Below are 26691 nucleotides of genomic sequence, written 5' to 3' on the forward strand. Positions count from 1 at the left end.
AAGCAATCACGCTAAAGATCTTTGGGTAAGGAACTAATATCTCACAGAGATTTGAATATTTTTAAAGACACAAACATATGCAAATTAATGCGTTACAGTATGTTTTTGAAATAGTTTATATGAGTGAGGAAATTAAATAGCTTGTCAGTTACTTTACACTCAGCAAAGGGGAAAGAGTCAGGAATCTGTCACCAAACGTACTGAGCCTTATAATGATGCAGGCTGGCTATAATTAAGCCTGTCAACACTACTAACAAGTGTAATATTGTATCACATGTGACTGTTCTGCATTATTTGGTTCTTTAACTTTACAAATTCATTACAATATAAATGCTTAAACATTGTTTCTTTACTACTTTTTATTACTAAGAAAAGTGAAAAGTTGTGAAACAGAGGGAAAAAATATCTATCTACCAATATGCCGACCACTTTCTACCTGTGTCTGGGCAAAATGAATTAATGGATGTGTATGTGACAGAGCTAATCCTGCTGTTCTCCCTGTGATACATACACGTGTGTAATAGTGTATCAGTGTTATAGCACATAGCACTATATAATAAATTGCTAGCCAACTTCCCCTCAGGCCAGATGTAGCTTGTGGGCTTAATTTTTTTCTTGCTAAATCCATGTATTTTCAACAAGATCCTCTACCTTGTATCGTATTTGTGACCAACTTGTAAATGCAAACAGATGAAAGTCGCTTGAATGTATGTCATTCATGATGGAGTTCCCCGTAGTTAGTTCCTGGTGGCGTCCATGAAATTGTTTGGTTTAATTAATTAGTTAAATTCATCGGGGTTTTGTTTTTCGTTTCCTTGTATTTTAAGCTCTTTCAAACTCACTAGTTTGTGGTTTTATGCTAAACTAAGGTAAAATTGTAAAACTGTGAGAGACACCTTTCAGTCCTCACAGGTTTCCTGTTTTGTGATTTGTCACACAAGTGCAGATAGATGTACAAAAGATCCTTTAAAGCCACAGAAGATGACACACCACAGATTACACAGGGAGCCGTGCACTCTGAGACTGGTAAATTGACTTTGACGTTTAAACTGGTTGAATTTCCCTTTAACTGCAGCTCTATTCGGACTTGTCTAAATTATCGTGTGCTGTTAAATTATGATGAGGAATTTCCTGTAGATTTCAATTAGGAAAAATCACCAGATGTCTAAGTAACATCCAGTGTGTAACCAGCCAGGGTCTGAATTACACTGTGGCTTGATTGGTGGAGCCACTCGGTTGGGTTCTGCACAAAAAACTTAAGACATGATGAAACTGAACACTGCACATACTTGATCAATAAGTTTATTTTAATAAGGTTTGATCAATGCCCTTTCGTTTATGGAAGCTTAAGCACTTTGGTTAACCTATAATTCAAATGCTTGTAATACTGAGTCTACAAATGCAGAACCGCTACAATTGTACAAATGTAAATATAACATGAATCTCAAGCAGCAGACAACACAGCTCATTATAAGAAAAGAATAAAAGAAAAGCTTCTTCTTGCACAAGACAGAACAGTCTTTTGGTTTATCTTCCCCCTATAAACCACAATCTTGCAGTGGGTAAAAACTACAAATTTACTCTGTGCTCCATGTCTAATTTCGGCTATCACACAGCAGCACTGGTGCAGATGTTACCTGCACAAACAAACACAGCTGAGTGAGAAGGACTCAACCACTAAGTGTTGTATCCCTGCAAGGAAATCTGGGAAATCTGAAAATAGCTCCAAGGCTCCCAGTGTTATTGTAGGGATTGAGGTGGATGATGCAGAAACCATTGAGAAGCCGCAGCGGGCTGGTATTGGACTGGGCTTTGTTTGGAAAAATACGTTCTGAGATTACGTGGTTTTCCAAAGTATAGCCACTTGTTTTTGCTTGTTCAAATGCTGGGGCTGTTTTTCTTTGAAACTGCACAGGGATGAAAAAAAAGAGGGGGGAGAAAACCAAACTAAGCCTCCACATGTTGAAAAGGTCCACCTTGAAGAGTGATATGCTGCCTGGAGTCGTGGTGGAGTTAAAATATATCCCCCTGAAAGTAAACGCAACTTTCTGAAGCTGCGTGGTGTTTCTGGAACAGCCTTATGGAGCTGAGCAAACAAAGAAAGTTTAGTGCATACCTCAGCTAAACAAATTGTTGCGACAACCTCGCAATATGGTCTGTTGTTTGAATTAGGAAATTATTATTAAAACATACCTGCAAGCTTCCGACAGCAGCAGACTGAGAGGGCCTTCAAAGCACTCACCCCCGTCGCCTCTCCCCCATGTGCGGTGATCATAAAGGAAGCTTTCCTTGGCTTTTCATAAAGACAGAGTTCAGCAGGGTCAACTCTGCAGCGTCATGTCTGTATCACTCGGGCTTTCTGAACACCTGGCACCTGCTTTCTTTCCTCTACAAGCGGAAGCTGGGTTTAAATATGAGATAAAGTGCTGATTGTCCCTTCTCTTTAGACAGAAGTTGGAGGCATTGAAGTGAAACCACTTGCCTTTCAAGATGACTCCCTGGTTACTCTTTACTGTTGGGGAGTATCCCCACGTGTCTCTGCTGATTAATCAAAATGCTCTGTCATCAAACTTTGATGCCCGGACGAGTCGCAGGCGCCTCAGCGGGGTGTCTCCGGTCTAGATATCATCATGCCCTCGCAATGGTAATTGAAAGGCAATTGTGCATGCCATGTATAGATCAACCACAAACTATGCAAGATCACCACAAACTATGCAAAACATTAAGCCAAAGTTTCAGATCTCTATGTGCTACAGCCAGCCACTCACCCACCAACCCAAAAAATAAGAGTTCAAAAGAGACCCACATCTGACAAAGCTGCTGTGCGATGTGATCAAATGCTTAATGATTAAGCTTGTATGTACCTGCATGGGACTCTTCGCTTGTTCAGCACAGAACTCACTTTGATTACTGAAGAATTTTGGTTAGAAAAGGCAGCATCTCAGCTGGGTTGACATGGCTAGCTTCTAGCTGTTTTCGATGAGGTGGCATGAGGGGTGACCAAGAACCAGACAGGGGGGGCAAAGGAAATCAAAATATAGGCTCAGAAATAAATACAGTGTAGAAAACTGCACATCCCTGCGGTGCATAAGAGAAGGCATAAAAGTGGCAAAAGAAGACGAAATATAAGCGCTTCACTTAAAGGTACAGTCAGCTGTTTGAATTAATTTAATAGAATTAAGAATATTGTACTGATAAATATTACAATATACATCATTAGTGTAACATCCAACAATGTTGACGTGTTCTCATAAACTTTGAAGTATATTGCCCTTCCTCCTAATCTTGTTTTATGTATGTAGCTAGAGACTGTCCACATACATAGTACATCAAAGTCATTTGCATGCTGTGAAGGCAAATTTTAAGTTGTACCTGCACGTTATTTCCATTGTCATCCCAACAATTCTCCCAGCAGATTTAACATACGACCCTACAGACAGCAGTGAACGAGCAACAACAGCAACAGCTTTTTGCTAACCCTGTTCCAGCTAATGTTAGGCTTGAGTGTCATCAAAACCACATTCATCCTCTGATAAACAGTTTGATTACTTTCTCACATCGTATGAGAATTATTTGCTGAGTGTCAGAGACCAACTGTGTTAGATCCGCTTCAAAGAAATTTTTGCTAACAGCAGATAGCGCTGGCTAACACCAACGCTAACCAACAGAAATACTCAGGACATCCTCCACAACTCGCCTCATTATCGCCGTCATCAGAGGTGAGATTCACTGCTTCATCAACTTATATCTGTGAAATTTTACACACTTTAACTTTAAGTAAACATAATAATCCAACCTGGATAATAGTACAGCGCTTTGCATTAGCTATTTAAAGTAGCTAAAATAAAAGTTCTCATTATTCAGAATGACCCTTTTCAGCATTAAATAGCTTATACTACTGGATATTTGAGAGTTACACGTCCTGTGCACAGCAGAATAGTCATACACAACCACCATATCACAGATCCCATATGGAGTAAGTGGGCTAAGAATGAGTCGGTTTTAAACTAATACTGACATAGTGAATGTGTGTTCAGTTTTAGTCATCTTCCTTTAACAGAAACATCCCTTAGCCTGAAGGTTTCCAACCTTTTCCACAGGCCTTGCTCTGGTGGCTGTTTTTCCTGTTATGGTTGAATGCAATGACATTAGAATATTGGTTTTTAAACCTTAAAAATAGCCCGTCTGTGGTAGGTAGTTGGAGGCATTTTCCTGTAATTTAGCTGGGAGCTTTCCATGTTCTATGCTCAGCGGGACAGAGAGAGGGAGAGAGAAGAGGGAGAAGAGAAAGATACCCACTGTTTGGAAAACGAAGTGTGTGGCCATGGTGTTGTCTCACCTAACCAGCATTACCCTGATGAAAGCCATACAAGAAGACTCAACAGGAAAAAAAAACCTCTTCATGCTCTCTACTTGGAAGGCAACAAAAAAACAGTTTTAGGAAAAAGAAATGAGAAAGGTTAGCCTCAAGTTAATGTTCCCCACTTTCGTTGAGAGTCATCCAAATGCTGACACCTAGAAATGCTTACATAATGTTCCGGCTCATTTCCTGTTGTGCTTTGCACCTCAGAAATGCTGACGCTCTGTGGTGTGAATCACCTGAGAAAGCGTCTGCTTTTGCAAATTTACATATTGTCTTATGCTGATCCTCCTTCTTTACATTTGACTTTGCTTACAGTGTTCTTTAAAGATGAAGAGTCTTTGTGTTCAACACTAGGGCACCACCATCAACACTGATATACTTGGGAGTCTGCTGACAGGTTTAAATGGGGAAATCTGTTGAGGGACTTGATGTTTTTGGAGCGCCTTCTCAACCTTTCAAATGAGTGGAAACAGAGCGAGGACAGGACAAATTGAGGACAGCTGAATGAACAAATGAGCAGTTTTCCACCATGTGTCCTTAACCCGCCACCAACCCATCCACAAAACACACACACCTCCTTGATTAACCAGTAAGATAATTAAAATGTATTATTGCTACAATCTATGCCGCTCTTCGGTTCAAGAAAGTGTAGAGATGGGGTGTCAAGGCAGTCCTTGGCTGTGAAATTAAAGAGTAAATGCAACATGGTCCAACACTGAGGAGGTAAGAAACCAAAATAAATAAATAAATAAAGGGGGGGGGGGAGAAAAAAAGAAGAAAACATCTGCCCCTATGAATTTTATGAGCCTTCCTGTAGTTGAATTATAGATCTGCTCTGGTGTTTTTGCTTGGATGATTGACAGAAGGGGTAGGTACATCTTCAGACCCCATGCCCCTGCCATGAAAGTGAAATGAAATCTCAAAATTTACCGCAAGAGCTCAGCAACCCTCAGCATCTCAGTTTCTGACTCAATGCCTGCGATAGGCAATGAAATCTCCTTATTTGACCATAGAGAGATGCAATAATAATTGTTTTTCCTTATAAACCGCCACACTCGTGGGAAAAGGTCCTGGCTGTGCTCTTGCATAACATGCATAACTGTCATTCACTGCATGTTGTGTATGTTTTTAAGTGCCGCACTCACAATTTTTCATGCAGTCTAAATTTTTTCCCATATCTTGAGTAAATACATCCCCTTTCAAGTTACATTTCAGTATTTATTTACAATGAAAATGCATTTTCTTATCAAATCCTTCTCAGACACAATGACAGTATCTAATTAAAAATGGGCTGTGTAGAATAACAAATGCTAAAGACGAATAAAATGCTACAAGGCCATAGTTTGCCATAGTTAGGGTTCTCTTCTACTTCTAGCTTGTCTCATGCTAATCCTTTGTCATCATATTGATGTTTTCTAGTTGAACCTTTGGTGTCATATTTTCAGTGTGTAGCATAGACATAGACTACATAGACTATATCAGAAGTACCCCGGTGTGGGAAAGTGACTGGATAAGACTGAAGCCAAGTGTTCTCTGTTGGTTTCTTTAGTGTTGCAAGAAACATCCTTGGTGAGGTGGAAAGTGGAGAAGAAGCTCCAGCTAGAAAAATGTGTGAACATGTGGTGAGCTAGTGTTTCAACCCAAATGGTGCTGTTTTCCTCTACAGAATCAGGGGTGATTCTAGGTTAAAACGTTTAGGGGAACTTACCCCCCATTCATGTCATGCATACAGTCTTCTTCTGGATACACAGAATCGATCATGAAACTGGGTTTAATACAGCAGTTTCAGGGTAGATCCATTAGTTATCAAATCCAAGGCAACGGCTCAGTCACGCTGACCAGAACCTTTAAAAGTAAGTTAAAGTAAGTTAAAGTCCTAGGGCTTAAATACCTGGGACTCACCAGAGCTGAAGATGCTTCTCAGATGAGAGGTGAAATGTCTTAAAGAAACTTAAAGAAGTCCAGTCGCTCTTCTTTCCAAGCTCCTTAGATTACCATGACCTAGATGACTGAGAACTTTCACAGAGACATTGAAACTTGTTTCATAGTGTCTCGAAAGGACGAGTTAGCAGAATAAAACATTATAAGGCAATGTCAGAAACCAATACTAAAAAGCATTATTGTTACTGCAATTTCTATAGTTATTTTTAGGGGTGTTAAATATGTGTGAAAAATAGGGACGATTGAGAACCCTGTCAAAAAAACTCTACACTGTACTTGATCAAGTAATTTAGTTGCCCAGACCAAACTAAACAGAGTGCAAATAGAAAGTCAAAAAGTAAAGTAAAACAATTCAATTCAATTTTAATGATATAGCTCCAAATCACAACAGCAGTCTTCTTGAGGCTTTTTATATTATAACGTAAAGACCCTAAAATAATACAAAGAAAACTCCAACCATTAAACAACCCCACAAGAGCAAGCACTTGGCAACAATGGGAAGGAAAATCTCCCTTTTAATGGGACGACACCTCTGACAGAACCAGTTTCAGGCAGGGGCAACCGTCTACCGTGACTGCGAAGGGAAGAAAACAGGACAAAAGTCAACAAAATAAAATCTTGTAAAAAATAGCACCCCACTAAACAGATAAGTGAATAAATGAATGAGCTAATACATTGTGAACAAGAGACTCATAAAAAATATTAGCTATTGCATTAGCATTAGGATAACAAACAATCTACAATTAAATTTTGTTTACAGTCAAACGGACCTTTCACAGTTGTCCAAAATGGTATGTATAACATTGCAGTGACACGTACCTAAAATGAACATTCAGGTTGCATCATTCACACAGCTTATTCATAACCAAGCTAGCAAGACATGTGTCATTTGTGTTGTGGGTATAGGTGTGTGTGTGTGACTTAGAACTATCCAGAAACAGCTGTTTGCTGCTATTTCTCTTCATTCTGGCTCCTTTCCCCTCTAATCTCTGTAAATTTATTAAGTAGATAGCTAACGCTGTGGGATTTGCCTCAAGCAAATTCATGTCTAATCATGTCTTTCCATTGATTTTGTATAGAATCGCACTGCCTCACATTCTCTTTGCATTCTGCCTGAAAACACATTGGAAGGGTTTGCAGTAGCTGATAACTTTCTCCACCATTGCATGGGAGACAAAAGATATTAGCCAGAGAACGACAAAAGATTGCTGTCAGGAAAACGCTAAAAAGCTTGTTTTTAGAAGGGACCAATTTATTTCCTTCTTACTAGATGCATGATAATCAATATGAGGCTATTTTGAATAGATTTTAGTATACAGAAGTTTTATTTGAGGAAAACTAGGGATTCTTTCTTCAGCTTTGAGAATCAGATCCTATGCATGATGTGAATCAGATCACAACAAACTGTGGTCTGTTTCTCAGTGAATGATGCATGACTAGCCTTTTTGTGTGAGGTTTCCAGTCACCTGTTGCATTGTAATGACCAACAAAATCACCACACTGTGCGTTTGCAAATAGGAACATGGTAGTCTGAGCCATTGGGCTGAATCAGTCTGTTTTCAGTAGTCATTTGTTGGCCTAGCTAGTTCCTGGCAGTTGAATGGATTGTACATAAAGTCAAGCAATTTTTGCTATAATATTTATGAATTTATTCTAACTCTTAGCACGAGTCAAATCTGACAGATGTAGATGCAGAAAGATTCACACCCAAATAAAAAAAATCTGTTTCATGTAATATGAATAGCCTCCGGTTGCAATGAATCAGTGTATATAAATAGCTTTTATGCAGTTAGATTCAGCTTGTACGTGTAATACTATCAAAGCAAATAGGATAGGACAGTCTTGTACAGTACTGTTCAAAAGTCTTGATTCACTTCTCATTTCTTTATATTTTGCTTTCAAAGAACCATTTTTTTTGTAATTAAAAAAAATGTTATTGCAATACTCTTCCAGGCTTTCTGGAGGTTCTTCTTACGTTTTTTGGACACTGTCTACATTTTCAGTTAGTTTCAGTCCAGTCCTTGTAATTGACCATTTTCTATGAATCATTCAAGCATAAAAGGAGCCTAACTCAAAGATGAACCAGTGTTGGGTCTACACATAATAACAACAAAGAAGCATCTTTAGCTTTAGATACATTGTTACTAGCAGCATGTTGCAAGAACATGTCCTGTTGCAATATCTTTCTTCCACTTCTATTCATATCCAACCACCTCCAGCTCATTGCTGCCCCTCAGTAAGACAGAAGCTGTTGGAGGTTACGTCCTCTTAAAGGGAGTTTTTCCTTCCCACTGTCACCAAGTGTTTCCTCAAAAGGGGGTCATCAGATTGTTGGGGTTTTCTCGCTATTTTCCTAGGGTCTTTACCTTACAATACAAGGTGCCTTGAGGTAACTGTTTTTGTTACCTATATTGCTCTGAAAATGAAATTGAATTGAAGTGAATAAGCTCAGCATAGTGGGCAGTGTGCTCTTTTGGAAGAATCTGGAAGAAGTGGAAGACCTGAAAAAGATGTCTGCAGCAGCTGAAATTCTTGTCCCTAAGAAATAAAAATGCAGCAAAGACCTGATACAAGATACAGATACATCTGGACCTTCAGTTAATCTATCAAGCCTCATCAGAGATGCTGTCATTGGAGAGGTGGCTGTCGAGAACATGATTACATAGGAAGTGAGTAAAGTTGTTTAGAAAAATGCACAACAGAACACAACCAGTCATGGATTGGGCTCCCCACAGACTGCACCACAACATTTTTGAAGCAGTGTGGGATCAGAGAACGCCAAAAAAGCAACCAGCATCCAAAAAAGAGCTTTGAATATGCTTCAAGAGGCCTGATAAACTATTCCTGAAGACTCCTTAAAGAAAAAGATAAAAAGCTGCCCAAGAGCGTTTAGCCTGTGTTGAAGGATAACAGCGGCCACACCAAATATTGACTTTCAAGCTCTTTAGAACAAACTGTTTTTATTGTATTTCTATATATGTTTCCATGTTTTAATAAATCACTGCACCTACTTCCTATTTTTCTAGCAAAATATAAAGAAATAATGAATGACTCAAGACTTATACGCAGTACTGTATTTAATAATGTCAAGTATAGAAGTGGTGCATTTCCCTTGTTCCTGTTTTTCTGCTCAGTCCATTTTGCCACTGGGTTGTGTTATCTGTGGCAAACCCTTATGTATAGGAATTCAGCTACATGCTACCCTGTAACTTATTGTTTTTCTCAGGCTTACTAGAGTGCTGCATTGGCTGGCTCTCTCTCCCTCTCAATCCTCACCTCTGGCATCTCACAGTGATGTGTGGAGAAGCTTTGCTGTTGTTGAGGAACATGCTGTGCTGCCACACTGGCTTGGCACCGTCTCTAGGGGCACTTCTTCCATCTCAGCCACAGTCACAGCACATATTTGCACCTTGACTTTAAGTTGTTTCCTGAAAGATGTCTGGGTCTCTGCTCCTCAGTGCTGCCCTTGCTCCGGTTGAGTGACCTGTTTTTTCCCTCTTATTTTTCAAATTAATTTTTGAGATTTTTCAACGTTATGAAATGACACAAAGTGAAAATTAGACCGGAAAGCAAGGAGAGAGATTGGGGGAAGACACACTGCAATGGGCCTTGGGGTGGTGCATTTGGAGCCCTCCTCCTCTCTTTTGACTCTATGGCAACATGCTGCGGATATTTGAGTGCTTTGTATCATCCATGTTGGCATGGGGATGGTTATCCGGTGGAGTCAAGAAACAGCCGAACTTGGAAAAGTTGTCTGGCAAAATGCGAGAACACTTTATTCACTCTTCATCTGGATCCACATATTCTTCAGTGAAATGACACCATCTTCACTTTTTCCCTTTCACTAAATTCAGATTCTTTTTCCTGCTCTCCACTTTAGTCACTGTTGTCTTCTTTTATTTCCACCAAAAAGCTCATGAGATATTATCAGGTCTTTTTAAATGTTGTATCAGTAATAATTTCACAGTTGCACTTTCTGTATTTTTATTTGTAAAGCACATTTTGGACTTGTTTTTGACTCACATGGGAACCACAGTCTGACCACATTACCTTCTAATTTTAAAAATATTATCACTATTTGTATTTATTATCATAGCTTTTAATATTTACAGTGATAATGTACCAAAAGCATAAATTAAAAACTGGGACTCAGCATTCATTCGGGACTGTGTAATCCCCAGGTGGACCTGTCTCTTACCCCTACCCTCTGTCCCAGCTCTGCTTTCCATTGAAATCCTTACTGTTGATGTACTGTATGTTCTGAGATATAAAATTCAGTCCATGTAATTCGAGGGAAGAGAAAAGAACTAACAAGACAAGGGCAAAAATGAGAAGTGACAAAAGAGGGGTCATCACAGTGTGCACTATAGCAAATATACTTTGAGTCTGTGGCTTCGAGTCCGTGCCTCTAAGATCCATGTGCTTAGTATTCTAGCTACAACCGCTGTGCAGAGCCTTGTAAAGAGTGTTCATCATTAAAGTTCAGTCAATCCAAGTGCGTGACTTCCTCCCTCACTAAGCGCATCATACTTCCGCAGGGCGTACAGTATTTAATTTAGCTAAATCTTTAAAAATCAGCAAAACCATTCTTCTACTTAATGGAGAGGAAATGTGCACGGCATGTCAACTAGTGTTTAACCTCACAGAAGTTTCCCAGTGTTAATCTTGGAAGAGCATCTGAGCTTTTTTAATAGGAAAAGCCAATTAAAAATCAGTTAACATCTCTGAATCCTAACATATACCTTTTTCCCTTTTTCTTTTCTTTTTTTTGTGTGTGAAAAAAGATACCTGAATAGCCTCACTGTTCACCGAGAGACCCATGACTGCACCTAATCCACAAATTATATAACACACGGGCCATTTCCCTATGTAATTCTGTAGGAAACAAAAGGACAGTTATTTGAAGGGAGTAGTTATTCCGCACAGCGCTGGCAGGGGCACAGTGGTTGCCTTCCTCTCTCAGCACCATGAAATGAAAATTTACATTCGCTTAGTGGAGCCGTGGTGCTCGCTGGTAGACAGCTGTATTTTTAATGAGAGCGGGGAGATTTAATTACCTCTGTTTTAGCGGGCAAGACTTCTGCGGTGCAATGACAAGGGATATATGGTGCAAGGGAAGAGGTGGCAGATGATTTCTCTGCTCCCATCCCAGCAGTCGCTGAGCAGAAAAGGAGTAGCTGGCTGGCACCGGGGCAGCAATTAATCCAAATTTATTCTGTGACTGTATAAAGGCTGATCTGAAGAAGACAGTGGAAATAGTCAAGGTGATGATTTTCGGTGAGAGAAAGAAGAAAACAAATAAATACGTGCAGAGAAAAACAGCAGCAATCTCCAGATACTTTGCTGACATATAACACTCATATTCTAATGTGATTATTGTTGTGATTTTTTCCCCCCAAGGCCTTGTTTTTTTTTTATAACATCAGCAAAACTTCTTTAAGGCTACATCTGACATCGTCGCGCTGATTTTCAGCTGCAGGATTCGAGATCCCTCAGAGGTGGGATGACAGCGGGGGTTTCTGATGCCGTTATCGGCCCAACAATACTTCAACGCATGCCAGATAAACCCCCTGCTTCTGCAAATTCATCACTCTTTGAACTCACATGTAGCATCAGTTCACACATAATAGTACTCTGTATTCCAATCAATGAGTGACAGTCACACACCATCAAAAAAAAAGAGAGAGAAAAAGCTCAGTTGGTGAGACTGAGAGATTATCCTCATCTTCATTTCAGCATCAATTGACAGAAGAATCAATTTAAGCAGTATCTGGTATCTCCGCCCACCCACCCACACACACACACACACACACACACACACACACACACACACAGACACAGAGTAGCATAAAGTTTTATCATCATGGGGAATAATGAGAAACAACCGAGTTTCTCTGAGCTGATTTTGAAACTTAACTCTTTCTAAAGGGAGATAAAGTGGGTTGTTTTGACCATCATGCAAAATTAAATATTCACAAAGATATAACTGAAATGCTGATCGCCATCAGAGCTGTTGTATGAAAACGATAATGAGCCAAGGTCAAGGCAGGAACATATGTTTTTAGTCTTGCTCGAAGCGCCAACGGAAGGTCACACGCAAAACAATTTTGCAGCAATCATGCAAATTCTGATTAGCAGTCAGAAAATAAAAACAAGTAGATAGGAACTGTTATTCTGCTTTAAAAAAATGTAATTAATAAAAAATGCAAAGCGCCAGTGTATTATTTTCTGCCATTTGACAATAAAACACACACAAACACAACAGTCATCTGGTAATATTAGCTTCTTAGCTCTTTAGCTAACAGGCTAAGGCAGCGGTCTCCAACCTTTTTTGCGCCACGGACCGGTTTATGCACGACAATATTTTCACGGACCGGCCTTTAATGTGTCACGGATAAATACAACAAAATAAAAGTAGTACCGGTACCGAAAAAAAGAAGATTTATTCATAACACACGTGAAAAGACCCAGGAAAACCGAGTTAACGATCAAAACGGTAACAAAATAACGCTGAAAACCGATAAAAACCCCTGAAAACCACACATTTCACTGGTACCAAACGACTCACGGACCGGTACCGGTCCGAGGCCCGGGGGTTGGGGACCGCTGGGCTAAGGTATGTGGCTAGTTAGCGGTTGTAGTCCCTGTTAATTCATCAGAGCACAGTTTTAACAAGTTGCTGTAATAATCCCAGGTGTTGTCTCCTGCTGCTGTAGCACATCTTCTTCAAGGTTTGATGTGTTGTGTATTCAAAGATGCTCTTCTTTATACTTTGGTTATGACGATGTTTTAACCTGAATCAATCAAAACCAATTCAAATGCAATTCAAATTCAAATATGACTGCCGTGGACTATAAACCTGGTGAACTCAACCTATGCAATAAGCTGCATCCTCTGAATCCTCCTATTTTGTCAGGGAATTTAGTAGCATGTCAACATATTTTGCGGGAGTCAAGTGCAGTGACATTCAGCAGCAACAACCAGCACTGAAAAGATGTATGACAGGTGTGCACCCAGAGTATTGTTAACAATCCACAGCTCTGCAGTTCAGGGGAAACCATGACTGGTCATTCACAGTTACATTTAGTGGGAGCCATGATTTAATCATGAACGTGATGGAAGTTAACAACAATACCACAGCTGCCCCGGGATACTGCCTGCGCAGAATTCTTGATACTCAATTATTTTAATCCAGAAGTTCATTATTTATTAATTCACTAGGTCTGGCAGTTCATAATTTAGGTCCCAGCAAGTAAAAATTCAGCTATGTAGTAATTAGGGGGATGTTCAGCAACGGAGCCCAAATTCACCTCTAGCTAATGTTTATAATATTCAAATACTGCCACGGATTCCTTTCCTCGGTATCATTATGAGTCCTCACTGCACGGCAACTTTGAGTCGAGCTTGAGAATAGTTGGAGGCAATGTGTTCCTTGGGGTTTAGTGGAAATTAAAGTTTTAGAAATTGGTTCATGCCAATCAATGCGGCGAGCAAGGGGAGGGAGAGGCAAAATAAGGGAGAGATGCAGGACGAGAAAATAATGAGGGCAAGAGTGCAGGAAGGATAAACCGCCATGATCATTGGAGTGACAGTGACTGAGAGGGAGAGGAGGGGGAGAGTGTCAGGGAAACCCAAAACTCGGAGTTCATCCTCAGCTCAACGTACCCAAACTCCTCTGCAGCACTTGTCTCCTTACAAACTGCCAATCCACCCAAAGTGTCTTGGAGCTCCATCATCCTTCAGCACTCTGTTCTACGTTCCCTCACACACACTCACCACCACCGTATTTTTCCTTTCTGTCCTCTCTCCTCTCTTATATACCCCCCCACCCAGCCACCCGTACCCCTTCATTTCCTTCTTCACTGTTTGGATTTGGGCAGACTTGAACTCCCCTCCTTCCCCCGACCGCCCGTCCCCAGCCAGCTATGAATCACATGGAGGCCAAGAACCCAGAGGCTGCCAGGGCCTCCTGATGACTCCCAGCCCGGCCATAACAAGTGGCTGACAGCTCTATTTACATAAGACCAGCAGGCAGTGTAGAAAAGCAGCCCAGTCTAAGTTACAGACGCACACACACACACACACACACAGCAAAAAAGGCAGATATGTCATGATAACACTTGGTGTGGGTATGAATGAACGCCTCACTCCAAATAAATACAGGAGATGCACAGTCAATAGGTTTTTTGGCCTCGGGGCGAAGATCCAAGCATTTGTTTTTGGCGAGTTTTTCCACATGACTGCAGAAGGTGATGGGACCCCGGGGACTCGGGGCCTTTAGACCTCTATATCCGCCCCCGTCATACATCTCTCATCACTTGATGCCAAGGAGAGCAGTCCCGTTGACTGATGTTTAGCTGTTATATTAGGACTAATGTGCCTCTTTGTTGACCTCTCTGACTCTAATAATTCATCTCTGGCTGCTTTTCACAGAGAGGAAATTATGATTTTGAAAGCCAGAGAAAAAAAAGTGATTTAAATTCAAGAGAAAAGGGATCTGTGTAATCTGTATTTGATATCAAAATTTGACTTCCACCTGAAGTAGCTGTTTATTATCAGGCAGACTTTTTCATTTCATGTGAGGACTCCGGTTTCGCAGGTGTGTAGCTGCTTATTTACCCCGGTGGGTAGCTAAGGGGGGAGATGGAGAGCGTGTACTATCTCTCCCAGACTGACAGCTGGGGAGAATGTTTATGAAATAAACATGGGCCTGATGCAATGCTCAGAACCCTGCACTGCAGTGGCCTTGGAAGCCTCCTGTATCATCCCACCACACCTCCCAGCCCCCTTCCCCAGTCTCTTTCATTCCTTCTGTCTTCCTGCAACATATAAACACACACATACGCTGACACACACTTTCCCCAGAGCTATGGATACAAAGGTGTCATGGGCCTAATGGGGTCAAACAGACTGTAAATCAATTGTAAAGCCTTCTCTCCAGAGCTTACTCCAGAGGACAGGCTCTTCCACTGACATCCTCTGCTCCGCTCCACACAAGCAGCCACAGCTCGTGGCATCAGGATACCCTGAGACTGAAATCAGCGGGAGAATCCAAAAGCACAAATATTACAGAGACAGTGATGATAAATGTCGCCGAGGGTGCTCCAAACTGCTTATCAGTACTGAAGACAAGTGTGATGGATTGAGTTCATGGCTTGGAACTCTGTAAACTCCCTGAACTCAGACAAAGACAAATGTTTAGTCATCCAAACTTACACATTGCCAGATCCATAACTCTTTATTATGAGACTGACATCAACACTACAAATGTTCAATAACTTTGTTAAAACAAAGCTAAAGTGAATATAAACTGCAGCAAAGTAACAATGTAGCCAATGTGCGCTCTTCAAAATTGGATTGTTTTCAGTGAACTCATCTGTAACACTAAGGTCAAACTAGACAGGGGTTTTTTGTATCTCATCACATGCACAAATGTCTGGATTCCATTCATTTGATCTTATTTCATTTCATCAAATGCAAAAGATAACGTGTAACTTTAGCTATCAAATCCGCACAAAAATGATGGTAAATTGCAATATTTTCATAAAACAACCAAGAAGCAATCAGAGAGTGCAAGCCTGCGCCAAGCCAGTTCATTTTCTCGGCAGTATTTACTTTGAAGGGAACAGTATTGTGTTTTGTATTTAATATATAAATTTGTATGTAGCTAAAATCAGATAAGGCAGCATGTTTACTGTTTTTTACATTGTGTAGGAGTAGATAATGGATAACGAGTACTGATTTGTAAAAAGAATGGACATGAATAATTTAAGTTTATTATATAATTTTATAGAACTGTATATTTCTTACTACCTCAGCAGCACAGTCCCTTTCTCTTGACAATCCTTTCTTTAAAGATATAACAATGAAAGAGTAAGGTCAGAGGTCAAATGTGACATGAAACTATATCTGATACTATATATCAGAGACCCAAAGTAAAGTGATCCACATATCTCATTCCCTATATGAAAATATGTGCCAATACAAACAATGATAGTAAGAAAGTAAGAAATAGCTTGTTTTAAATGACTTTATATAGGATTATTATCTCATTTTATACACTTTTCCAAATTCTAAGACTTTTTGTCAATTTATGATCAATAAATCATTAACTTGACTTTGAAGACATATAATATAAGTGGATATAAGTCATATTTACACCCATACAAAGTTTTATCAGAATTCATTCAAAACTTTTCAAACTGTCATGTTTAGAGACCTCATAAATATTCAGTGGAATATTAGAATTTTATTGCATTTTCACTAATTTGTAAGGCCATAGTAGTGCCTTAATTAACTTTCTTACACTAGAAATTGTCATAATAACAAACAGTTAGGGCCCCAATGAGAGATCCATGTACCTGAAATAACACACTATTGCTATTCAGGTGCAGGATTGGAATTCACCCGGGAGTGCCTACAAGGAGATGGGTTAGTATTGAGCTGCAGGTTAGTGTAATTGATTATCCATATATGGCCAGGAAGCCTTCTTACTTGACTTTATGTTGGGATAAACATCCCAGGGATGGGCAATCGGGTGAGTACAGTTGAGTAAGATTGCTTCTTGGCTTGCAGGTGAGGACCAGCGAACTTTGCAGCTAAATATGAGCTACCAGAGAGGGTTTGGATCTTCAGGTGAGTCCAGTAAAATTGAAGCAGCTACCAGTGAGAGGCCAGAACATCCCTGATTGGCACATGAACTTGTAGTAAATACGGCAGAGGGTTACCTAGGCAACCGGTGCATGGAATGTCCACTAGTGACTAGCTGTCAGCTTCAAAGTGGTGCGCGAAAAGCGACTCACTTCCAGTGTAATAATCCAATAAAACAATTTTGCCCCCCCTAAAATAGTCTTTGAAATAATTTATGCACATCTATAAATGAATAAGCTGAAATGCCTGCAGGCAATAGCAAAGGGATACTAAAACTCAGAAGCAAATCCAAGGGCTTCTCGTTGCTATCCCAATTTAACGCTTGCATACACACACACAGATATTAATTTCGGCATCTGACATCAGAAAATGCTCCTCTGGCATAAATTACACCAAGAATTTTACTTACTTAGACCAAATACAACAAGTTTTTGGACTTCATACTAGAAAAAAACAGGAGCTGACAGGTGTACTCTCAGTTTTGATTTAGCAGTCCTAAAAGGATGACTGTCAGAATAGCATTGATTCTGATGTATTACTCAGGTAAATTCAGCAGACATGTTTTGTGAAATACCATCAAAGCTCATACAAGGCCACACAAGAGAAAGACTTTGTTAAAGTTTTAAAAGCCTGATACGGCCTGTCAGTAACATGTTAATAAATGATAATGTTAGACGTTTGGCATGCTGCTTGTTGGCAGACTTGAAGTGCTGTTGAAAGGCTAATGGTGGTTCTGCATGTTTTATTAGCAGCCTGCAAATGATTGTATTTGGAAATTCACTGGCGAGCCAAAGCAGAAGGTGTGCTGAAAGAAATATCAATTTTTAGGTGTAATTGTAATGCTAGTTCTAATACCACATGATTGCTTTATGTGTGCATTATACATAAGAATAGATTGACTGCAACAAAAAAAGCACTTCTGCACAATGGTGGAGAAGAGACACCTCAACAGAAAATCAATAGGACAAAGTTTGTTTAAATCATGGCCTTGAGATGATGCTCATTACAAATCAAGCGGTATCGAGTGAATAAATCACTTTAATATGCATCTAATTCATTAAAGTAAAAAGTGAAAAATTCCCCCACAAATGCACTCGGGGGTTCAACATTTCACAAGCTTCCAAAACTCTGACTAATGTCCTGAACCTTTCAGACGGTTGCTAGGAATAACAGGCCCCGGTCACTGTGGAGTATTGGCCTCTGTGCACCATTATTTCCACAAACGACCGGAAAGAAAAGTCACTCGCTGGAGTAACAGCTCCCTGGATGTGAGGCTGTCGTGCAGACTGTGAAAAAGACACAGGTCAGTTGTTTGCCCGTGCTGTGAGGAAGAAAGAAAACCGACATCTCGCTCGAGTGCACTGCATGTGTGTATTATCGAGGGGCTTCTTTAACGATGGGCCTCTGAGGGAGGGTGGCCCTCGTTTGGCCCCGGCTTCGCATTTCCCACCACAAGCAACAGTTCAGCTGGTTTTAAAAAAGAAGCTAGAAAATCTTTTCGCAGCCATTCAGATTCAATCCTGTGGTTTGAATGCTTTACAGAGGCAGTTAACAAAACTAATGATGCTTTTTACTTTTAGTCCCCTTGGTAGAAATTCAAAATTATTCCTTGTTTTATTACCACAGAGTGAGAATGAGCTGGAAATCTAAACTGTGTGCACAGTTACAGATGTGACCTCACTTGCTTGAGGTAACAGACAGATTATCAGAATAAGTGACCTCACTACCTGACTCATATCCTCAGGACTCTATAGCTAATTCTATTTCCTTAGTGTTTGTGCCAGGCTCTTTTAATCCCCAACATTTAGTCTTACAAACCTTTTCCTGGATAGAACATGTCGGAAAGTGGAGATATTTCCATTAGTGGATGTTTTTGTTCAATAGCTTGGTTAATAGGCTATTAGCTATTTAAGGCTATTAGGTATAGGCTTACACTTCATATCTGGCTACTGACTACAATTCTTCCTGGTGTAGATACATTCCTGCAGATTTGTCGGCTTCAAGATCAACAAGCAGACACACACACACACACACACACACACATACAATACACTCCCCAGATACACACACTACCTAATTTTTCCATCCCCTTCTGTGAAAGGACTGCTGCTATCTACCCGAACGAATGTGACTGGGGTTTGTTTTAGAACTTAGATTTTGTGCTATTTATGCCTTTTTTGCTGCTCTTTTTTAAAAACTCATTCTTTTAAACTGTATTTATTCTTTTTAAACCGTATTGCTTATTGGACTGTAGAGGCTGGTGAGAAACAGTATTTCATTTCAGGATGGGTAACACCATACGAAATTACAATAAACTTCTTCTCGAGTCTTCACATCAACGAAGCAAATCTTCCATTCAACCACAAACTAAAGGTGCTGTATTGGATTGAGATCTGGAGACTGTGGAGGGTTTATGAGCAAATTTATTATCACGTTCAAGAAACTAGCTTGAAATGATTCGAATGTTCTGAAATTGCACATTATCCTGCTAGAAGTAGCCATCAGAAGATGGGTACACTGTGGTTACGGGATGGAAATAGTCAGCAACAATGCTGATCCCATACCCAACCATCTAAATATCGGAGCAGAAATGGTAAGTGCTCAGAGCAGGTAATGTTTTTCCAATTTTCTATTGTCCAATTTTGGTTTCCTGCTTGTAGCTGACAGGAATGACTTCTGCTGCTGCAGCACATCTTTTGGTGGTTTGATGCCCTATGCATTCACAGATGCTCTTCTGCATAGTTGTGGCTGTCCTCAAAATTCTGGGTAGACCAATAATTATCTGAACTCAGACCAGCCCGTCCGGCACCAACAACTATGCCACGTTTAACGTCACTGAAATCACCTTTCTTCCACATTCTAATGCTGAGTTTGAACTTAAGCAGGTTACCTGTGATGTGTCAGGCAGATAGTTTTGCCTAAATGAGATGATATTTTTAGAAAGGGGAGGAATTATCCGATACTATGGGAGCACACTGTGACCTGCAGGTGAACTTATCAACAGTCGTTAAGCATTTCCCCATTCCATAGTTCCAGTCTTCCAGTGCGGATATGCGCCTACTCCAATCTGATGGGAAACCAGCGATAACTCTTTCCTCTAACATGGCATTATTCAGAAACCATCCCAACTTGTCTTTTGCCCCAGTACACACCCACAAGATATTCCACTTATCAGCGTCTTCACCTGTGCCTCTACCTGTCTGGCATGCTGTGATCACATTCATCTAATGCTCCCGTTCCCGTGGCCAAAACTTCTTTCAGCACTAATATCAGTCAACATACTGTAAAGTCACTCTTGATGTTATCTTGACATGCTTGACTCATAACCCACTGACAACCTTCGACACTGATTCAACTTTCAGTGTGGCTAATTGGTTTGGCAGGTTCATTCTGCCATTTAGTTACTGCTGACTGAAAGCTGCAGAGTACACCTGCAGTGGTTCAATGTCAAACTGGAGAACGAGGCAGCGAAAAAGAGAAGTCATCATGTTCTATCGATCTAAACTCACATGGACAGACTCCTCCAGGCCATGACTCATTGAGATTGTACTTTTACTGTACTCTACCACTGTAATGATGTGCTGCAGTAGTTCACTTTGCAGGGCATTGCATCATGACCAGTGATAGCATGATTCATGAAAGCCAGTCAGATTCATGATAGACAGCCAGAGGGGCACTTAGCTCCTGTATTCCTAACTTTGCGGTTTTCTTTATCATGAGAAGGCCTGAATAAATAAATAGAAATAACAATAAATAACACTAGAGGTCAATAAATAGCTCTTGGTAAGGTGCACATGTAAAAAAAAAAAGCATCTTAAATAGGCTTCGTGCAGAAAGAACCAAGTTAAGTTTACAACTGTAAATCTATCCTCTAAAGTCACAGCTTTTCTGTAAACTAGCAGGTTAGCTAGCATGTCCTTTTTACGAATCGTCAGGGTTTCCACCAACCCCTCATCACCACCACCTCAGCTGTGGTTTTTACACTTTTACAAAGTTTACTTTTACTGTTTACAAAAGCAAAAGTAAACAAGTGCAACTGTTAAGTTTTAATACAGTTTAACTTATGCTCACTAATTAGCACAAGCTAAATCCCTCAGTGATCTGAGTGAAAGAGGCTAACGGTGGTACTGTAGGATGCTCTCCTGTTAATTCAACTATTGATCAGAGTCTGGCCTGTTCCAAAGACAGCACTGTATTAATAATGCAGTTGTACTGCATTAACTAAATATGTAAATGAAGCAGAAATAGCTGTCCTGCGTGCTGAAAATCCCTTCCTATTGACCCTACAGAAACAGTACTAGTTATAATAGTTAGTCCAGTAAAATCGTGTTTATATAATAGCTACAAATCGACCATGTGATTGAAAGCGTCTAAACAGCTGTTAACTTGATCTTGAACTGAGACGTATTTATAAATAAAGCTAATTCTAGGATATGGTTGTAAATATCTAAAACAGTGGTCTACAGTCAGAATAGCGTATAACTGGTGCAGTGGTGCATGCATGTTCACATATATGAACTAAAGCCTGATCCAATTAAGAAAGCCTGTGTGTGAGGCGCTCAGATTCAGACGTGGCTCGGGGGGCTTTAATGCTGCAGGACACGAAGAAGGTGGGGGTTTCACCCTGGCCCAACTCCAATTACACTGCTTCTAAACTTTCAACTGTAAAATTTCCATATTTCTCCCACAGGCCCAATGAAGAGTGCAAAGCAATATTCCTGGCTGGAGTAAAAGAACCAACACAAGGGAATATCCCTTTTAAACAAAACCTGAGGGGGCAAAGCTGTAAATTTCAGCTTCTTTTACAGCTGTGTTTTCAAGATCTGAGGAAATTGAATACAGCGCTGATATAGCCTGGACGCTTATTAAGCCCAGCCTTCTGTAATAGGAGAGAGGCTTGTTCAACAGCAGGTACACTTGCCAAGACAGGGTGATTTCACTAAAGCGGTAACACCAGGCCGAGAAGAGGTGAGACGAGATTATTACTCACTACACGAAACATGATTTGGACAGGAAAATGGCCTTGATCCAAGTCTTTTTGTCAACTCTGCCAGGACTGTAAATGTTTACGAATCCTCTAATTTGACAATTCTTTGTGTAAATCACGGCTGATTTCCACTCAAAGCTAACACTGATGTAACTGCTGTCGTTAACTGGAAATGTTTACCTTAGAAAACAATAACTGGGAATGCTCAAGTTCATCTAACAGGCCTTTCTCAACCTTTACACCCATTTAAAAGTTTTACTGTTCAATAAAGAGTAATTAGGGTGAGGCAATATTTGGTTATCCCGACAATTTTGGCAAGATGTTATTCCCAGACTGTGTTAATGCTGTTGTGAAATTCATGTTTCAAGGTAGCTTCTCCATAGCAGACAACACTTCTTAGTATTCTTATTAAATGGCAAATGGACTGATTCTGACCATATTTAATTTCTTCTATGCTTTTCAGTGCTTCCTAGCTAACATTCACACTATGATGGATGCATCGGAGAGCAACTTGGGGTTAGTATCTTGCCTAAGGATACTTGGCGTGCAGACTAGGGGGAGCCAGGTGGAACCACTAACCTTCCAGTCAGTACATGACCTGCTCTATCTCCTGAGCTACAGCCACCCCCAAATTCTTACCATGCTAGATTTGGTTGTATTAGTAACGTCATGCACAGGCATCTGACAAACTTTAGCTGTGAAATAACTTACTTTGTAAATTGGGTTGCATTATTAAATGAAATTTTAGCATTTGTGTTTGACTGATAAAACTGGACATTTCATCATCGACTCTCATGTGTGACATAGGATGCAAAACCCACACCAAAGTCCAAAATCTTAATTTTCTTTTCCTTCTATAGTGTTTCGTACAATTTCAAAACTTTTGATTAACATGCAAAAACAGATTTAATATGCCCGCCTTTGTTTATTTTCTTTGAATTTTCCCCTCGAAGACGTCAAACTGTGCTCGTACTTTAAATTGTTGCAAATGATTGCAAATAGATTACACCAACCCCTTAGAGAACATTCCTAAATCCTTGAACTTTTGAAAAAAAAACCTGAAAAGAAACCTTTAACTACTCACAATCCTCATCACTAAGGAGGGACGAGGATTTACAGTGAAATAGTTCCCTGTTTACGTGTAGTTCATGCATTCGAAACTGCTCAATCAACTACATTTTTCAAGCATGGTTTTAAGAAATACTGCAGACAGTGAAGTCAAAATAACAAACACTGGAAATGTTGGAAAGTCCTGTTGCTCTTGATTATGTCATTGCTTGGCTGTTTTTGTACGCAGCTGTTTCCTTGGTCTGCCATGCTGCTTCAAATATAATTAGCACATTATATAACTTCTAAAATAGAGTTTTAGACTGTGAAATTTACAGATAGTCCCAGGTTACATGTATCAGACTAATGTATATCCTAATATCCTACCCAAGCCTACACGAGGAAGCAGATGGCACTTTATAAGTTAGTTGTATGTTACAACTATGATGATCTCTGTCTCCAACTCATAAACACTTTTAATTGGATAACCTTTGAACTTCTATCTAAAGCAGCTGCTGTGACTGGCACATTTTCATACAAAGCCCCTCTTGTTCAGGGTGACTGAGGTCTGTGAAACTAAATCTGTGTAAGTCTGCTCTTTCATGCAGGTTTTAAGAAACACTAACATGGCTTTTAATGTAACAGACCTCAGCTCAGCGTGTTTGGCTGTGAAAGAGGTGACGTGACTCCAGTGAGCTCAGGCAACGGTGTAGAAGGTGTAGAAGATTACGGTTGGCACAACCCGCCTCTGGCCTGGAGGCTTTTTGGGAGACAGCTGGGAGCTGGGCTCAGGTGGAATGAGGTCATGGCAGTCTTTTGAGATTGGTTAAAGTGGGAACGCAGACACAGCAGACCCATAGTTTATTGTCTCATCGACGTGTCTCTTTGTAAATATGTATAACATATAACATACATATAATATGTATATATAATATACTAATGTGAAATTTTGAACTTTTTTACCACCTTCACCAAACAATGGAATTGATCAGTGGGGACTAGAGAAAAACAAATGTATCCAGTTGGGTTTCAGAGGAGGCAGACAATAAAGATCATTTAAAAACTGTTTTAAAAATGAAACAATAAAGTGATAAAATCTAAACTCTAAATAATAACAGTCAACCATGGGACACAACCAGAGATGGGAAAAAAGTAATCGGATTGCAGTACCTTTCAAAGTAGCGAGTAATGTAAGGAATTACTATTGCAAAAAAAACTAATTAGATTACTGTTACTTTCCCGTAAGCACGCTGCATTACTGTGTTATTAAACCGTGATTTTGTTTGTGAGAATGTCTCATGACAATGACGTACGAGCGTGCGATGTCCATAGCAGCAACAGACGTGTGCAGATCAACAATGGATAATATGGAGTGTGGGAGAGAGAACTACCATGCAGTGTTTAAAGCGTGGAGGTACTTGCATTACTTTAAGTTTTAGTTCGTAAAAAGTGACAAATTATTAGCATCCGCTGTAGACTCTGCGTGGGAAGAAAACTTCTTTCTACAGCGAAAAACTAAACTTCAAATCTGAGCAACAGGACTCAGTGCTGCTGAGACTTTGATTTTATTTTTTTGCTGTTTTTCTAACATTTATTTGAAAGAGTGAGTGTAAACAAAAAACATTATTTTAAACATTTATTTTATACCCTGGAATATGCAGAAAAGAAAATGTTAAAGAATTTCTTCAAGTCAAAGACTGTTGCATATAATTTAATTTTTGTTTGATTTTATGTTCATAAAATTAAAAGATTAAAACTCATAAAACAATTTTTAAAAAGAGGCTTTCCATTTGATATAATTTTATATGATGGATTATGCAAAAATAGAATTGGGCTGAAAGGTCATATGCTTTATTACCTATTCAGGTTGTGTATTATGCTTTTAAAAAGTAACTAATTACTTTTGAAAATAAGTAATCAGTAAAGTAATGGGTTTACTTTTTTGGAGAAGTAATCAGTAATTAGTAACTAATTACTTTTTTCAAGTAACTTGACCAACACTGACTTTCTATTGGAAATGTTCCTGTGTTGTTGGCAACAATTTAAACATGAACTATGAATACTGTTTAATACTGACCCTGATTTTTGCACAAAAAATTTCACACTGTCAAGGACTTTAATATGATATGAGGATTTAAAAAGAGTCTTAAGATATATTGGCATTATAAAACACTTAAATATGGTTGGTTTGCATAAGAAATCAATCAAATAAAAACCACTTTTTCACTTTTATTGGAGGATTATTTTCTGATTTATGGAAATGATAAGAGATATTAAGTCCCCATCTGACAATAAGTTTGCTGTTTTCAAATCTATCTAGATTCTGTTAGATGCATTTTAACCTTTTGCATTGCCTCAAATACCATATATTTTTTCATGCCACAATGATTGTTTTTCAAGCACTTTATTTAGACACAATACATCACGGTGAAGTAACAGGCTTTTGCTTATACTCTACCAAGATAAGCATCTTGGGAATCCGCAATGGGAAGTTAGATGTGAGTGTCATCCTGAAGGTTTTATAATACATCCTACGGGCCCGCACATAAACCACCCAGCTCAAGTTGCGTGACCCCAGAGGAAACATACAGCCTGAGATAAAGTTCTGAACAAACGTTTCAGCTTTTCTTCGCTCGTGTAAAGGTTTATTTTGAGCATACTGTATGTAAGGTCAGAGAGTCAGCTGGTGTCGCAGGATGTTGTGTCTCTGGCGCCTTCCCAGGTTTCTTTCTGCTTACCCCACATAAAGCGTCATTCCAGCAAAACAGTCTTTTAACGTGTACCTGCTTTGATGTTTATGTTATGCAGAGTTAAACACATGATGTTAGCCACCTTTTAGAGATCAAATAGAGACAGAATCTTTCTTTTAAATATGTGCCATGCAAAATGTTGCTTTAAGATAAAAAAGCTACTTTTAGATAAGTAACAATTAAAATTGACTTGAATTTCTCTTCTCATGCTTTTAAAGAACTCACATAGACATATAATTATCCTGAAGGTCTAAAAAGGACCCTCGCCGAGCTTTACAAAAGACTGGTGATTTCCTCACTTGATATCCCTTTACAAGAAGAGATCAGGTATTTCCCTTTCAGGGCTCAAGGTGGAAATATGAGAAAGTTTTTACCTGATCGTCTGTCATATATCGTTACACACGCAACGGAAACATTTAAGCGAGAGCAAAGACAACAAAGCTGACCCATCTGAGTGATTGATGTCACTTTTCAGGTGATGTTCTCATAACTGTTTCAGTCACAGTATTCAAAGAACGGAAGAATCATTGAAAAAGATGAAAAGTAGAAGAAAAAAAGTGGCAGAATTTCTTTTTTCTTTAAGTCCTGATAAGCATTTGGATCGGGCAGCAGTATCGTCAGCTGGGAAGTGTACAGGAAAGGGAGTGGAGAAAAAAAAGGCTGAAACTGTATCTCCGACACACCTGCTCTTAGCAGGTCAACTGGCCTGTGAAAATCAAGCTTCTTTTCATTGGCAGTGTTAAGAAAATCACACCGTGCCTTGCACAAACTTCACAATAAAGGCAACGTGAACAGAAGGCCGGATTTGCTCTTTTGACCCTGTTGTGTTTCACTCCTTTAAGTTTGCACCACTCTGAGTTCTGTGATTGTTTTCATCAAAGGATCGCTGGCCTCATTTGGAGACTCGCCCTTCCATGGGAAGATTCACAGTGAGATGCAGCCGCAACATGATC

At 39.6% G+C, this 26691-nt stretch overlaps 1 long non-coding RNA gene across 1 annotated transcript; it reads left to right on the forward strand.

Moving 5' to 3' along the window:
* Positions 1–3357: 3357 nt before the first annotated feature.
* LOC120725763 lies at positions 3358–22560 on the forward strand. Its single transcript, XR_005694207.1, has 3 exons — positions 3358–3368; positions 11998–12001; positions 22415–22560. It is a non-coding gene; the product is annotated as an uncharacterized LOC120725763 (long non-coding RNA).
* Positions 22561–26691: the final 4131 nt, after the last annotated feature.

Source organism: Simochromis diagramma, unplaced genomic scaffold (assembly GCF_900408965.1).
Source record: "Simochromis diagramma unplaced genomic scaffold, fSimDia1.1 OVJJ01000717.1, whole genome shotgun sequence".
In the NCBI taxonomy this organism is placed as follows: Eukaryota; Metazoa; Chordata; class Actinopteri; order Cichliformes; family Cichlidae; genus Simochromis; species Simochromis diagramma.